The 16,957-nt window shown below is 40.4% G+C and overlaps 1 protein-coding gene across 7 annotated transcripts in view; it reads left to right on the top strand.

Annotated features, from left to right (window-relative positions):
- The first annotated feature begins 1,030 nt into the window (after nt 1–1,030).
- The window catches only part of INPP4B (inositol polyphosphate-4-phosphatase type II B), a 380,968-nt gene continuing 365,041 nt past the window's right edge, over nt 1,031–16,957 (top strand). For 2 of the 7 annotated variants that reach the window (XM_038135229.1, XM_038135231.1), the window contains exon 1: nt 1,043–1,157. The gene's annotated coding sequence lies outside the window, so the exon portion shown is untranslated. Of the gene's footprint in view, nt 1,158–1,439; nt 1,876–16,957 lie in introns of those variants that run through there. The other 5 variants (XM_038135228.1, XM_038135235.1, XM_038135230.1 and 2 more) reach the window with 4 other exon arrangements.

A 16,957-nucleotide genomic window follows, 5' to 3' on the forward strand; every position in this document is an offset into this window, starting at 1 on the left:
TGTAGGAGTGAGTTATGCTGCTCAAATCCCAGACGGTGTCCTGTAATGATGCACAAGTAGTCTCAAAAGGATTGACTGAAGCTTCAAATACCAGAATTTATCTAACTACAAAAGAAGTAGGAAAAATACCTGTATTAAAAAAAGATTATTATCGAGTGAGCAAAATGCTTTACAAATTATTTGTCTTAATTCCTCTGTTGCAATACGTACAAACCCAGTTTTCAGATGCTATGAATCAAAGGCCGAGTGTATGGATGCCATTAGTACTTTCTGGAGCGGCAGCACCGGCCGGAGGCGAGGCGTAGCGCTCCCACCTTCCTCCCTGACAGGACCAGGCATCCCTTATCGCCCACTCCTCAAAGTTTTGAGGCTGGAAGGCAGCTGACTCGGCGGCTCCGAGAAATTGCTTGCTTGCCTTCTAGGGAGATTCGGTTTCCAGCTCCGGGAGAGGGAACGGACTAGCGTTTCCCTCCGGTCCTGCTGCCTTCCCCTGAGCCACAGTGCCCCGGGAGGTGCCGATACGGAGCTTGCCGGCCCAGGTCGAGCTGGTACCGGCCGCCTCAGGAGCGACCCCAGCCAGGTCCGCCCGTGCCCTCGAGCCGGGCGAGCTCCCGCCGCCGCTTCCCAGCCCCCGGCAGTCGGCAGAGGCGGCCGCGGAGGTCGGGCTCCCTCTGGGCGGCAGGAGGTGAATGGCAAGCGCCGGCGTCTCCCTCCCACACCCCAGCGTCGTCTCGCCTTCTCCAGCAGCAGCAGTAGCGGGTCACCTCTGGGCGGCTGAGCCGAGCCGCGCCGCGCTGCCTGCTGGCCGCAGGGCTCCCGGAGAGGAGGCTGGCGGCTACCCTCGCTACCTGCGGGGCCGCCGCCGGCTTGCGGTGACACTGGGAGGGGACTCCCGAGGGTGGCGCTGGGGGCAGGAGCGCCTGTGCCCAGAGCCAGCCGCACCTCTCGCTCCCGGCAGGGAGCAGGGCGGAGAGACGAGCGGCGGGCGAACAGGACTCCGGCTGCCCAGGCGCGCAGCTCTTCATTTCCTCTCGCCGTCCGTCGCGCTGCTGGAGGCTCCGGACTATAAATAGCCGCTCGCCCGCCACCGAGCGCCTCCTGCACACAGAAGGAGAAAGCCCCGCCAGCGCCCTCCCGCCTGCCTCGCTGCCGGACAGGTACCGCCGCTTGGGAGGGGTGCGCGGGCTCTTGCTGCTGGCCAGGGTTTTGTTTCCTAGTTTTCCCCTCGGGATCCGGCACCTCAGGAGAGATTAGAAGCCGAGAATCGGATCCGGCAAAGTCCCTCCCTTTTATTTCCTTACCAAGTTTCTTAAGGTCACAGCACGCCGGGCGCGCAGCCGCGGCAGCGGAAGAAGGCGCGTTTGCCGGGAGCCGCGGCCGCCACTGGGCGAGGAGCGATCCCGGCTGGAGTGCACCGAGGGCGGCTGCCGCTCTGCCGCCCCCTCAGGGCCGGCGCTGCGAGAAGGAAGGTGGCCCAGCCGCCCTAGAGACCCCTGCCTGGCCCGCCCACTCGCCCTCCGGGGATCACCGGGAGTGCGGAGGGACCGGAGCTCCTAGGGCAGCTTCTAGCTAGGACGCGCCGGGGATCTCCCCTAGTTTCTCCCGACGGCGGCGGCGTTGCCCGCCGGGAGCTTGGATGCCGCCTTGGCCGCGGTGCCGGCTCCCCCGTGCAGCTGTGATCGTGGCCCTTCTGAAGGGGTATCGGGGGTCTGGAGGAACTTATCTGCAAAGGTTTTGTGTCGCGTTCGAAAGTTGGGAATACTCGGGTGAGGGTGGCGACTTCGTTGAGGGTTAATTTGGCGGAGTAATTGAGCTAGAGGATCCCCGTTTGCAAAGAGCAGCGTCTGCCGAGATGTAATGGAAACCACAGGAAAGGTATTACAGATAATGAAATTGAACAGAGATGTAACTTGAAATTGTATCAGCCAGAAAAGGTGGGGGTGGGGTATGATGTTCAATTTCTGATCTAAAATCAACTAGAGCTCTGTTTTCTTTTTCTGAAATGACACAGAGAATTTGAAGCATGGATGGCAGAGCTTGGGAATCCCATATTGGCCCCCAAAACTAAGCCGATACCTTATCCAAAATAGAAACAATAAGATAAAGTCTCTGTGGAGCTGTGTTTTCATCTGATGCCTACTTATGTTTCCATTTATCTTCCTTGCCAGAAGAAATTCACTTGTTTGTTTACCCATTAATGATGTGTTAAATAGATATACTAAAATCAGGCCACACATATGCCATTTAAACCTGACTTTCAATCTCAAAGATGAGAACATTTTTAGTCTTTACTGGCTTACAGGCACACTCTGTATGATTGGGAGAATGTCTCTTTCTCTGTCTGTATCAAAGAAAAAGTATATAAATAATTGGTTACTAACAAAACTTCTATTTGGATAAGTATTTGCAAATGTGATAGCAGTCTTTAAAAAGGCAGTTTTCTAGTCACTTGGTTATTTTCAATATTATTTTACTTGATTAAATTTGAGCTAGCTTTAAAGCCCTGCAGTATCTCAGATTTTTTGTTCTGTGAACCTGTATATTGAATGGCGTTTGTGTATGTAACTGTATCTATCTGTGCAGGACTGAATGCTGTTTACTTCACACATATTGATAATTCCACCAAAATTAGGATACAAGTCACAAGATTAATATGAGCAGTAATTGGTCCTGTGAGATTTTTATATCCCTAATGGCATTAGTGGCAGCATGTGGCAGTGTTACTACTTCAGAGCCCTATTTTTGCTTTTTTTTCCCCTTCCGCTTTCTGACAGTTTCTACAGCACACAAGATAAGATTAAATCTTTCCTGAAAATACATCTTTTCTTTTACTGGCTTTCTTGGACTGACTGAAGCTTCCTGTTCTCCATGGGTTCCTCAAACCTTGCAAGTGTGGCTGATTCTTCTTTTGCTTGGATTTCTCTTTCTCTGGAGAGACTTATCTGTGAGGCTGCTTTAGTTTTTTGATCAAAGAATTCTGTCTTCTTCAGCCTAAGGTATATCTGTTTGAGCAGGTGTATCCAAGTGCCTCTTACATATCCTCCTTTATGATCTATAGTCTCCTTATCTTCTGATCTGACTGAAAGATTTCACATTAGGCGAAAGTTTTGTGAACCTAAAATGCAAGATTAATACTCTGCTTAGTGGCTGGAAGTCTGCTGTACTGTAAGAAAAAAAAAACCCAAAACAATCCAACACCCCAAAAAATCCACAGAAATGGAAGACCTGCCTGGAGCATTGAAGTCAGCCTATAGAGGACAGTTCTGCTGGCTGACAGTGATGAGTGGAGGCTGTGAGAGAGTCTGCAGGTGAAGTAATTGTTTGAATAGGCCTAGGCCTAAATTCACTGTGAATTCTTGGAGGCAGAGTAGTGGGATTGATAGGTATGCTGAATTATTAAGCTTGCTATGGATATATATTTTAGCATATGACTTCTGCAGAGAAATATGAAAACAATACTTTTTGAATTTATGTAACAGATTTGCATGAGGAAGCAAGATCATTTGCCGAGACAAATCCGAAGGTGGACAGTTACTCCCAACACTAAAGTTTCTTCAGAACTTCTGATGACTTGAGGCCGCATGCTTAAGCAGTTGGGTAAACAGCTTAAACACTGTGTAGCTAACACAGTTAGCTACATGTCTCTCCCTAACTTATATTTTCATAACTCTTCCTGTATGTCAAAAGCTGTGACTGATGGAAATTTTTAGGAAGGGCTAGTTTTGCTTGGCTTATTAAATATCTTGTATTACACTAATATTTTATTGTTATTATTGATGAATGGTGCATGCTATTTATTACACTTGTGAGAAAGGATTCTTTCTTTGAAGTAATCTGGGCTGATATAACTCAAATTCCATGAAAAACTCTTCAGTGGATTTTTAAATTTACTTGTAAATCTCACTTTGATTGTCAAAACATGAGCTGGATGGAAGGCTGAAATGTTATTTGGGATGAGTTGGCAGTTCTGGCCTCATCAGGCTTGGGTCTTGTCTACTACTTACCCTGGGTTTAGGGGCTCTCCTCATGCTTCCTGATTTCACCTACAAACCTGGCAATCTCACTACAAATTTGTCCTGAGTTCTCCATCTCTTTATCCAGCAGCAGTCCCTGCTGATTTCAGTCTTTTAGGTTGGGTTGTTTTTTTTTTTGTTTGTTTGTTTTGTTTAGGTTCTTTTTGTTTTTTTTTTTTTGGTTTTTTTTGGTTTTTTTTTGTTTTTTTTTTAAGGGAATGCCTACTTCTTCCTTAATTCAGTTGAGTAAGGATCTGGTCAGCTTTTCAGGCTCTCCTGTCCTGGATAGTTGATATGTTACAGAAAACCTGAGGCAAACCGTGAAAGGCAAGCTGGATTGCACAAGGTTTGAGTGTGGTGCTGGACTACAGCTCACAGATGTCTTCACAGTGATATAGGATTTTAATTAAAAAAACTTGCTTGCCTTCATACAAAATCCATTTTGACAATTCTAAAGAGGGTTTGTGGTTTGTGGATTTCAGTTTCCTGCTGTTTGCAGAGCTGTGCTTTTACTGCTTGCCAGAAGAGGGGAAAAAAAAAGTATGAATTACTGATGTAGAATTCTGTAGTCCATTTTCTCCATAATCTGCAAAGGGAGATTCAGTTGATTTGGCCAGGTCAGTAGCAGGTCTTTTTGGGGAAGAATTCTCCCCACTTTTTTTGTCATCATAAATTAACTAAATGTGGACAGAATCTCAAAGAGCAAATCAGATTTAAGCAATCCATTCTGCTATGAAAACTGCTGCTAGGAGATAGGATACATTGTCTGTCTTCCAAGTCTTGTGTACCTTTTAGACAAGGTATAGTGAAATAACATACTGAAAGGTGAAGTGAACATCTTATGCTGTACATGGTATGATTATTAATTTGTCTTGAGAGGGAGTGAATAGAACAAACTGTATCTGCTTATTCTGTAGGGTTTTCAAGTTTACAATGATAAAAGTTTGCTTACCTGTTTCAGTAATGGGTTTTGAATTGTTTGATGTCAGTATAGTTGGTGTGACTTCTAAGAAATGTAGAATTTTTTCTGCTTCTCAAGTGTTTTAGATCCAAGGTCTAAAGAACTTGCCACCCCTCCGAATCCCAAGAGACTGGGCTGGAGTGTCCCTTTTACAGTCGCTTCAGCTCTGTCTCTGCACAGGAAGTTTAAAATTTGGTTTGGATGTTAAAAGCCTTTTTGTCTCAGTCTGGCAAACTAAGTGTCTTCCTATTTGTCAGTGAATTTGCCACACAGGTTCCTTTAGATTGCTTTAAATGTTGAACCAGGCTCTATCTAACGAAAATACATAAGAAAACTCAAGCTAAAGGTTCTTACTTGACATAGTACCATGTCAAAGTGTTATATGTGATGCTGTTTATCATGGTCACTTTGGCAGGCTGAGTTTTTGCTCTCTTACTGAGTGCCATGACATTAAAAATCAAATCTATCAGTGCTTTTTTGAGGGATGTATTTTGTTTTGTTTTGTATCCTGTTTCTATGAAATTTCACCCTGTGACCCCAGTGAAAATTTTTCCCAAGTGTGGCAGTAAAGTCAGTCTGGGGGGAACTTTCTCCTAAACTTAACATATATAAATAACGAAACCACTTTCTTTTGTATCAATTTCTTTCATTCTGTTATCTGTACTCTTGCCAATTGGAGTTTCTTGCTGCAAAAACACTGTTTTGGCAAATAGAATGAAATCTCTTAACATGAGGCGCTATGAAGACCCCGTTTTTTAATGTGACTGTAAGAGGTGGAAATGTAAAGGGCCATTAAGAAGAAGAAACTCTTGAACAGAATAAGCTTTTATTGTATTTTGACAGCTGTTCATGTACCATCAAGTTTGTGTATTGTTTGTTTAGTTATCAAGTATGATCTTAGTGTATTATAGCAATGCTAGTATGATGCACTAAACCTAGGGTGCATATTTCTGTTCTGAAAATGGCTCAGAAACATACAAATGGGTGTAAAATCTAGATGTTAAATGTGGCTTGGTATCTTGTGCATTTGTGCAGATGGAGCACTAAGCAGAATGCGTCAGCTCTGGTGTTGTACAGTGTTTCTGTAGCAGCAGTAATAGGTTATGTTTGCTTTGTGTTTGTGTAAGTGGTAAACAGCTGTCAGTAAAACTGAGTTTTCTAAGATGAATAACTTTGTCTGCTATAGAAATGTAATTTTGGAATAATATCTTAATTGGGTTATTCCATACTGTTCTGTAAATGAGAACAGGGTTTGGTACACAGAGTAGGAGATACTGCATTTGGTGATCACAATAACCTCAGTCTGCTATTTTTATAGTTTTAAAAATACAGCATAAATATAAAATATCAAACTATATTTTAAAAATATAGCAATTTCAATTGATGATAATTACTTTAAATTAAATTTTCAAATTAATAATCTAGAAGTTGTAGTGTCTGAGAAGTGCCTTTTTGCTTTAGCCAAGTAAGAGTGTGGGGTGGGTATAATTTTTCTCTCTTCGAAAGGTAGCTACAGAGCTCCGCTGTATCTGGAATTTCTGTATTACTGCCTGTTGTGACACAGAACTTGGTGGCTTTTGTACAATGGCTATGGGGATGTAGGCTCTCTGGGTTAGCTGGAAATGAGAATTCCGTGATGTTGCTTCTGTGTGGAAAGTGGATTGTAAAGCAAGATCCCCTGCAGTCCTGCACAGCAGCTCTTTCCATAGGAGTACTGTGACAAGGATCATCAGATGGTGACCCAGCCATTGGGCCTTACTATAAAGACAGATAATGTAAATGAGGAAGAAACACCTGGTGAAAAAAAAAAAAAAAAGTAAACATTGAGGTAAATGTTCTGATTGCAATTGAGAAATATTGTTCAATTTGTTCTGGAGTTTCTATACAAGCACAGATGCTTAACTTGCATTAATTTTCACTCAGTGAATCTACATTAAACATTTCTACAAATAATTCATATTTGATAATTGTTCAGCCATAGAGTTGCAACCATTAGGAACTATATATTTTTAACCCTAGAAATTTTTTTTTGGCTTTCCTGCTGTCAGTGTCAGATTACTTTAAGTTCTGCTATTTTGTTTCAGCTGCCTAGCATCAACATTTTCTACTAGGAGCTGAGAGTTTCCAGGTAAGACAAACAAAAGTGATGACTGCTGTTTTATGGAAGTTGTTTTGGTTTTGGATCCCACAGGTGACTTGGAATATATCAATACAGCCTACACTAGGTGGCAGTGTAAAATATGAAGAAGCATAAAAACATCTGGAATTCTTTATGAACTCAATAGAAGCTGCCATATTTTTTTGTACATAAGTCTATTTTTATTGCATAGTCTCCTCTTAGATATGAGGTCACTTACTTTTCATGGTCCTAATTTTTCTTGACTTTACCTTGTTTGAGTCAGGGACTATGTTTGGGCACCTACTTACTGTAAGATAGCTGGTATACTGAAAATTCATACTACACTTTTATTGTGGTTAGCTGGCTTGTGTTTGTAGTTAGTAATTGGTTACGAAAACCATACACAGTTGAAAATGTTGTCAGATGTATATTTTTAAATGTAGGACAGAAACAGTCAACTGATGAAACAAGGATGGGTGAGACATCATTTAAACCTTTTATAGCTGTATTATAGCCATTTATAATTTATCTAGGATGATCTGGTATGCACGTATTATTTTTAAAATAAAATAATACTGGAATTTTACGTAATCTGATGTCAAATTGCAGGCACTGTTGGAGTTTACTGTCTTTCACTTAGAGAATGTGAGAATGTGTATATCTGTGAACTGATATATGTATATATATACACCTCCCACCCCCAGTTGCTGTGGCTATAAGTCTTCTTAAAAATGGTAAGATGTGTGAGTCTTCAAAAGCTCAAATGCATCTTAATGTTCTTCCAGCATTGCAAGAGAGCTTAAGTGACAGTGGGAGTTTGGACAGTTGTCTATGAGCAAAGTACATCCTTTGTTAGTAAAGTTTGGAGTCCTTTCAAAGTTTTCCTTCAGCAATGCCTGATTAAACAAAAATTCTGATCAGGGTGGAGAAAATAACATTTACAGAAATCTTTAAATCAGTTTCTGTGCCATCAAGATGTGATAGCCTAGAGGTAGATTTCCCTACTAAAGCATAAAAAGCAAGAGGGATCAGAGGACCCAGCCTGTAAAGGTTATGTGCAGAGTTCCTGAACTGCTTTGTTATGTGAAATGAGAAAGCAGTTTGATGTAACACCATGAAAGCTTTTTGTTTTTATAAATTGGGTTTTCTCTCTCTGACAAAAATGAAAAGCCTGGTCACAATAGCTTCTTTGGAGCTGTGTACTACAAAAAGCCAAACTGTCTACATGCTGAGATTATTAAATGAATTTAGGCTGTCAAAATATGCATGGAAATATATTTAGTGTCTTGCACTAAAATTGATCAGTAATTAATCTGATGGTAAATGAAGACTGTACATATATAAGGTACAAGTCAGGATGTGCTGAATATGTTTGAAGAACGAACATTTTATAAAATCCCAACTTACGATAATGACTTCTTTTAAGCAGCAGACACAAAAATACTATGAAGCAGTGGGAGTATTTAGTGAGGAAACACTTCCCTCTCGTTACTTTTTGTTCATAGTATTATGCTTTTCACAGAAGAAAATGCTCAGTACCATTGATATCTGTCATATCAGTATTTTGAAGATAATTTGAAAAATTTACTAGCAGAAAATGCAGATAGTCAAGTAAACCTGTGCTTCAGACTTACTGAACGTATGTAAGAGTCCTGGAGGGGCACCATAAGTAGTGACCCTCTATGTTCATATAATCTTTGGGAAATTTGGCCTTTACTTTTATCATTCATAGTTTCAGCAAAGGAAACCTGGCATAAATTCTCCTTGGCAGCTCTGAATCTTAGTTATCGCTTGAACTCCAACTGTAAATTGAGATGTCATGTCTCAGTTTGGATTATTTTGGTTCAGCATTCATGGCTATTTTTGTTTGTTTTGACTGATGTTGATTGAATGGCAAATTGTGGTAATCTTGCACAAAGATTAAAAGCATGCTAGGCACCAGTTTATCAAAAAAGAAGGATTGTGGATGCCAATATTCATGTTAATAGGAGTTGTCCTACAATTTGCAGTTGAAGATGGATCTAAAGATGTGTGGGAACCTGACAGAGTAGATCCCTGACAAAAACAGATTGTGAAAAGTCACTGACTGAGTCACAGGGTGAAAGGAATAGAGACACTGAAGCAAGATTGAATGGTAGCTTATTTTTAGACCTGTATCAAAAGTATTCAAGAAATAAAAACTGTCTGATCTGATGTCCAAGATCTCACCGCCAACCATGATTATAAGGAAAATTAAATCCTTTGGTCCAGTTTAGGCTGTGTTTTATAACCCATGGGTGAAAACTGAAGGAATTACTGATGCTGATCTGGGAAGAAAAGTGATGAAACCCAGCCTAAGCAAAGCAAACAGTCTCCAGAGGTTCTGGGAACAAGTCAATTCTTACCTGAGCAGGGGAAAAAAGGAAGTCAACCCATCTGGAATTATCCACTTGTTTTGTCTACTAGAACCAAACCTTGGTGTCTTCTTCCAGGTGGTAGCATTTGTTGGTTTCTACATTTAAATAAGTCTGATATTTCACTAGAAAACATGCTACAATTGTTCCCATGTTGCTCTGAGAAGATACATTTATAACAATTATTTTAAACGCCTAATTCAGCACTTGGTCTACTTGTTGAACAGCATGTTAATGAGGTGTCCTGGAGTTATCTATGAATATTTATTAAGATTTATATCAAGAGTAAAATATAGAAAAACTGTACTCTTTTTCAAAAGAAAAATGATGATTACTCATTTTCAGTGCTCTGAAATTACCTTAACAATCAATTTTGGTATGTTAAAATAATTACGTGCTTTTGAATTTTACCTGAAGCAGAGATCTGATGTTTATGGCTTCTCTTTGTTTTTTGGGGCTTTTTTCCCCCCTTTTAGAAAAAGAAGAGCTACCTTTATCCTCATGAACTGTTCCCGATGGGGGGTAGGGGGGAGGGCCAAAACACTGTGAAACATAAACATAAAATATTTTGCCTGTTTAAAATGAAATACTGATGAAGCTCTAGCCCATGCCTGTGGGAATTTTTCTTGCCAGGTGCTTCCTAAGTTCTGAAAAACATCAGCTTTGAGAATCTGTTTTTGTGTTGTGGAAGAGCAATGTCTCTCACTAAAGTTTGAAGGTAAAGGTGGAAATACTTTTTTGGAAATTGAACTATGACGTGCAAGAAGATATATTTTTAAGCAATTTAAAAAGACAATACCAGCCTGTCTGTATATACCATTTCTGTATTTGCAACAGTGTTGCAGCTTTACACCCAGATGATTTGTTAGTTTGGCTGTCATAAATAATTCAAAAGAGCCTTTGTTGCATAGTCAGCAATGTCACACATCTCTCACCTCCTCTAAGAGATGGGAGCAGATTCTGACCCCATTTGCAGTGCTGTAGGTTTGCTGCAGCTCAAGGAAGCACTTGAGAAGATCTTGGCTTTTGGGTTTTGTTTTCTAAAAATAAATAAAATCTTCACTTAAATATGAAATTTTAAAACTTAGCAGTAATTTAGCCTCTCATATGTTGATTCTGAAAATGCACAGAAGGGACAAGATGGTAAGAAAAACCCAAGTATGCTGGTATTTTGGCAGGAAGTGTAGGCTTCACCTTGGAAACACTTATTAGGCTGAGTGTCAGACTGGAATCATTGAACAGGCAAGGTAAGATGTGCCTCTGTTGAATGGCAATGGGGAACTGAAGGAGAGCTGGTGTCTGCAGAGCAGGGCACCTCTGGGAAGCCATAAAAACATTGAGGCTAATAGAAATTTGTCTACCAGCTGGGAAAAGGAGTATGCCATAACCAGTCTCAGTGCTGCAGCTTTCCTGAATCTTTAACAATGAAGATAAGTCTTTATGTGCTTGCCTAATTTACATCTTACCTGAAAGTTCATTTTGTTCCTGTTTGTGTTTAGAGAATTTCTGTGTCTATGAGGAGATAAGCTGGCTGCCTCTTTTGACTACAGTAAATGCTATTCTTACATACTGTTGAGCAGTCTGGGTTTTGTTTTTTTAATGAAAGGTGCCTATAGTTGTTTATCTGGAGCTTAATGAGAAGCGTTAGTATCAAAAACTTGTACAGTCTCTGTCATACTACATCCAACTCGCCCACTTGTCAGCAGAACTGGATTTTCCTTTTTCTTCATGGATGGTTACCTTTCAGCTTGTTCTATTTCTGTCCAAATAGTGTTGCTCCCATTCTAGCCCAGTGAAGGATATTCATAGCTTTCAGACCTAGTTCTCATCACAGCCAGACCTCTAACAGAATCAGACAATGCTGAGGTGGGAGGTGCATGGAACTTGCCATGCTCTTCTCAGTAGAATTTTCTGCATCTGACAGGTGATGCAACCAAACAAATAAACAAAATTCAGATCCTGTAACGTCTGTAGGCAGCAGATGTTTGTACAGGTCATGGACTGTGGTGGCTCAGGTAAGTGAAAAAATAAAATACTGTCTTGAAAATAGACACTGCCTTAATCCATCATCTTAAAAGTCATCATATGTGAAGGAGGGGACAGTGTAAGTAAGTTCATAAGATTGGACTGAGAGAGACAGATGATTCTGTCTGCTTTGCCACATTGAAAAAAAGAAGAAAAAAAAGCCTTAAAAGAATTACCAGGCAATGAGGAGATAATTATACCATCAAGCACAGGGAATTTTATGGCTATTGTGGGTAAAGAACTCTGGCTGCTCCATGCAAGGAACCAACTTAATTAAAAACAATGACCAAAAAAAAAAGCCAAACCTAAAATTCTAATTTAGTTAACCCATTTACCAAATAAAAATATTGAAAGCCTATTAGTTTTTCTACAGAAACTAACATTTTGTTTTTAAAAACAGCATTTTAGAAACTTTCTAAACTTTCTCTGGCTTTGCTTTAAAAATGTACAAACAGCATGAGTTCCAAAATTTGTGGGCTTAAACTATATTTTATGGCAATTTTCTGATACTGTTTTTTCATCATGAAAGATTTAATTTTTCACTTCTAAGTAGGGGGAAAGCTAAGATCCGTAGCAGGAATTGTGTTTTTTTTCAATTTATTGGAAAATCCTTAGGGCAGAGAGAAGGATGCAGAGGAAACCAACCATACCCTGGTTGCATCCAGAGCCCTGTAGGCAGCAGGTCAAGGGAAGGGATTCTGCCCCTCTACTCTGCTCTGGTGAGACTCTGCCTGCAGTGCTGCATCGGCTCTGGGGTCTCAGGATAAGAAGGGTGTGGACTTGTTGGAACAGGTTCAGAGGAGGCCACAAAGGTGGTGAGAGGGCTGGAGCACCTCTCCTATGAAGATAGGCTGAGAAAGGTGGGGTTGTTTAGCCTTGAGAAGAGAAGGCTTCCACAGAGACCTTTACAGCAACCTAAAGGTGCTGTGAGAGAGCTAGAAGTGGGACCCTTGGGGCATGGAGTGGCAGGACAAGGGGTAATTATTTAGCACTGAAAGTGGTCAAGTGTAGATTAGACAGTAGGAAAAAGTTTGTTACTGTGAGGGTAGTGAGATGCTGGAATAGGTTGTCCGGAAAATCTGTGGGTGCCTCATCCCTGGAAGTTTTCAAGACCAGATTGCATGGGACTTTGAGCCACCTGATCTAAAGAAAGGTATTCCTGCCCATAGCAGGAGGGGTTGGAAGGAGATGATCTTTGAGGTCACTTCTAACCCAAACCTTTCTGTGACTCTGTGACCATCATGTGCAATGAAGCAAAGTCTGTTTGATCACGTTATGCAGGTTATGGTAGTGTGGGTGCTGTCCCGGCCTGTAAGCCTTGCCTTGTTCGTAGTTGTGGCTACAGCATTGCCAGTTTGACATCTCATTACCTAGGAAGTGTAGGGAAATAGAAATTTCTGGGCCGGATTGCCCATGGAAGCACTTAAAGACTCAAGTAAAGATGGGTGTTTTTTGTGAGCTTGAGACTGTGTTGTACCTTTAGCTGCCAAATCTAAAACTTTAAAGTCAACGTCAACCTAAAAATTCAGAACGAATCCATATAATACTTTCAGCCTTCAGTTTTCAAGAACATTTTTATTTGTACTTGCTATGCTAAATTGTTACAGAATATGGTGTGGGAATGGAACTGGCTGGGATGAATAGTGGTTTAGCCTCAGTGGTATATACAGGAGGCATCAACCTGAGACCATGGGAAGTGGGATACTGAAAGGGAGATAGCTGGTAAGGTCATGGCGAGAAGAGTGTAGCCATGGGAGTTGGTATGTTAATAGAATTACTCTACAATAGGGTCATGTTTCTGGTTCTTGTTCTCAGTTGGTTCGTGAGCTGTCCCATATAAGGTCATGTTCCTAGTTTGTGCTTGTGATTGGAGCCTTGCCCTCAGAACACCCCTATATATTGTTACGCTTGCCACACCCCTTCATCTTTGGATCTTGCCTCTCAGATTTTGTGGTATCTACGTTTGTTATTTTGCTATTAAAGGTCTTTATTCTTTGGGCAACTCCATCATTCCTGTCCCTCTATTTTTACCATGTTCCCCCTGGATGGACCAGGCTTGGGGTCACAGCAAGCCAGACTGCAACAATATGGTGTTTGAAAATAGCAGGATTACTTAATAAATTAGTGCCATTCTTACTGGCCTATGTACGTGCATTAGTCACATTACTGAAGTTGGGGGGGAAAAGCCTAGAACTGAGTGCTTTTGTATAAATAGACATATATAAAATTGTGCGAAAGGGCAGCATGGGAGAAAACATGTGGAAAACAAAAGGCAGAAATAAGGATTCTTATAGAAGTTTCTGCTGCTGTGCTTATAAAGAGTGAACACTTTCCTGTTGCATCCAGTTGAGCTACCTTGTGCCTCTCTGACATCGGTTTATAAGTGTCAAAATTGAAATGTTTTTGAGTCAGAGTATGGGTATCCCTTCTAGCTCAATGGAACAGTGATTCCTGGTAATGGAAACTGAATTCAATTTCAAATTCATATTATTACAGGGCATATTTCTCTAACAGTTTTTTCAAATAGTTTTCCAATCTTACTTTTAGTTGCAGATTTAATATTTAACATGTGAGGATTCTTAATGTTAAGAGTAACATTAAGGAATATTAATATTTAATTTGATGTCATAAGAAATAGCTTACAGTCATTTTTGCAGATGAAATAGGTAAGATATCTCCCATAGTTTCTTTGGAATTTTGGTGCTTCTTAATCACTCTGCTTAAGGGATAAGGCATAAAATCTTCCTTTGTACGTGACTACCAGAAGTTAGATTACATTGGAACTAAATAAACACTGAGTTGGAAGGAATTTAGATTAACATCCATATTTGTAGATTTTGAAATTACCTTAATCTGGAAAAACAAAGCTTGAAAGTTGTCATCTGTGTCAGCACTACGTTAAGCTCTGCATTGGCACAGTTCTTACTTCTGTGCTGCTCTGAGCTGGAACCTGGTGGTTTGCAGCTCTATTTTTCATTCATGGAAGTAGGACATAGTGGAAGAGCTGTCTGAGTGCTTCGAATTTCACTCTGCAGGGCAGTTCGCTGGTCAGAGTTGGTGACTCCACTGGAACAGAAGGTTCAGATCAGATCAAGAAATTAACCTCAGTTAAGGTTAATACTTAGAAGAGTATTAAATCCGCATTATTATTAAAACCAGAATATAGTGCTGATTTTATTAAAAGTCTTGCTTTGAGTTATGGTTTGAATTTGAATTCTTACTTAAAAGAATTTTTGGCAAGATTTCTTCTTGTTCCCCTGTGCGTCTGTCCCTGAGTGCAGAGGCACTTTTATGTGCTGGTAACTGCTCACCAGCCCAGTTTCCTATTCTTCAACTCAGTTGTAGTACCCTATCATTAAGAATTACTTAATGATCTGGTTAGGACTATGTATTGCCATATACTGAAATATTTCTTCCTCTTCATTCTGGTAGTGGTAGTTTTCTGCCTTAATCTAAAATGCACTGTTATTCTTCATACTGAGTGCAGATCGTCTAATTACTTTTTTTACAACTAAAAATATGGCATTTCTGGTTAAAATGAGGTTGTGATGTTTGAGTTTTTTGTGTTTGTTTTTTGTTTGTTTGTTTTTTTAATAGCAGGATAGATTAAACTGTTTAAGAGTATTTTAGGGAATGTCTACCTCAAACATGGTAAGATGCTGAAAAACTGGGAACGATTTGGGAACAGAATGATTTTGCTAGAGAATGCTAATGTTGGAAATGGTGGAAATTATTTTTGTGGGAAGAAAGACTAGGTAGTTCCTGTAATGACAGCAAGGTATAATTGAAGTAGGAAGGATTAGGATGAGAATATTTTATAAGGATTAGAAGGCTGGTCACTGGAGGTAAAGTGATAGTCTCTCGGCTCATTTCGCTGTCTACAAGGATTTCTTCCTCAGTTTTTGAAGCTTTTCCGTTAAAAATTATGCAATTTATTTTGGGTAGCCTACAAATTAGTTGCATGGCTATCAAAAGTCTTGTGCAAGTCATAGTGAAAAAAAAAAATCCAGTCTCCTCTTTCCATGTGACTGTAATTTTTCAGTCTAACACAGGAATAAATAATCTTAATTAAGAAATGCGACAGAAAAAGACAGGCAGAAGAGCATGCATAGCTTGCGAGGTAGTGTTGAGTTCCACTACATGAAAGAGAAGAATGATGAGTATTCTGTAATCAGTTGGTACAGGACAACAGTGTTTATTCTACTGGATGACTTGTCATCCAATAAAGGTTCCTGAATGCTCTCACTGAAACACCAACCTAGTATCAACAACAAAAGTCAAGCAACAAAGTTGCTCCCAATGTGCTGAGCAGTGCTGAGCTGAAATCTGTGTCCATCGGCCAGCAGTCACTGCTGGACTGGTGTTCTTCACCCCTTGAAGCACAACTGAGCAAACCCGGCCAAGTAAGGGGTCAGAATTGCTACTATGGGATAGAGTCCTCTGACGGCATAAAAAGAGGCAAATTATACATTTCTAGCCAATGATCTAGGGGTCAAAACTTACTGTTGTATTTCATTTACCACTTTTATTTAGCTTTTTTCCTTTAGTTTAAAATGCAAATTGCAAATTTAAAGACAAATATATTTATTGTTTTCTCAGCATCCATGGAAATGTAATAAAATGGCAGAGAGCGCAGCTGCCAGTGGGAGCCGTGCTCATTTAATAACTCTGAAATTTAACCTCAAGTGAGGCCTCCTTGTATTTCCTTTCTTATGGATAAGGGATTTGATGGAAGTATTTTGGTATGGTAGCATTTCAAAATTTTGACATATATTTAAATAAATGCTTGAATCTGTACTTGGCATTTCACTTAACCTGATGACTTATGAATGAAAACAAAACAAATGAACAAAAGCATTTTCTAAAATCATCTTGAGTGATGCCTGCCATGTGAGGAAAACAGCGAAGCAGCTGCCAGACAGTATCAGACCTAAAAAGAGATAACCCCATCTCTGTCCGGGTACGGCAAAGAGTTGTAGTAAAATGGGATTACTGCTAAGCAGATATTAGGAGGTAAACTATCCTTTTCTTTTTTTTTTTGTATTTTAAATGCTGTGCTGTAGAGTAAATAGACAGCCTAAATGTTACTGATATGTCTTAAAATGTATGAAATGTCCTAGAACAATGTTCCTGATCTGTGGTACATGGCAGCTGGTGACACAGCTGTCTTCTGTGACAAGTTGGCCTGGCACTGCTGCAGCTGGTGACTGTGAAACCTCAGATACATTTTGTCTGCAGTGCTCTTTTGCTCCTCACTAAATAAATGTCTCACCCCTGATCCTCCTTTCTGGAGTGCAAGACCAGAAGTACATTTCTGGATTTTGGGACAGTGGAAGATGAAGCTGTTGCGTTTCTCCTTTCAGGCTCAGTTGGCATTGATATAATTCATGTCAGTTTTGAGCTGATGCCTCAATCTCTCTGCTGTTGAGATTACTCCAAGCATAAG

Source organism: Motacilla alba, chromosome 4, assembly GCF_015832195.1.
Source record: "Motacilla alba alba isolate MOTALB_02 chromosome 4, Motacilla_alba_V1.0_pri, whole genome shotgun sequence".
Lineage (NCBI taxonomy): Eukaryota > Metazoa > Chordata > Aves > Passeriformes > Motacillidae > Motacilla > Motacilla alba.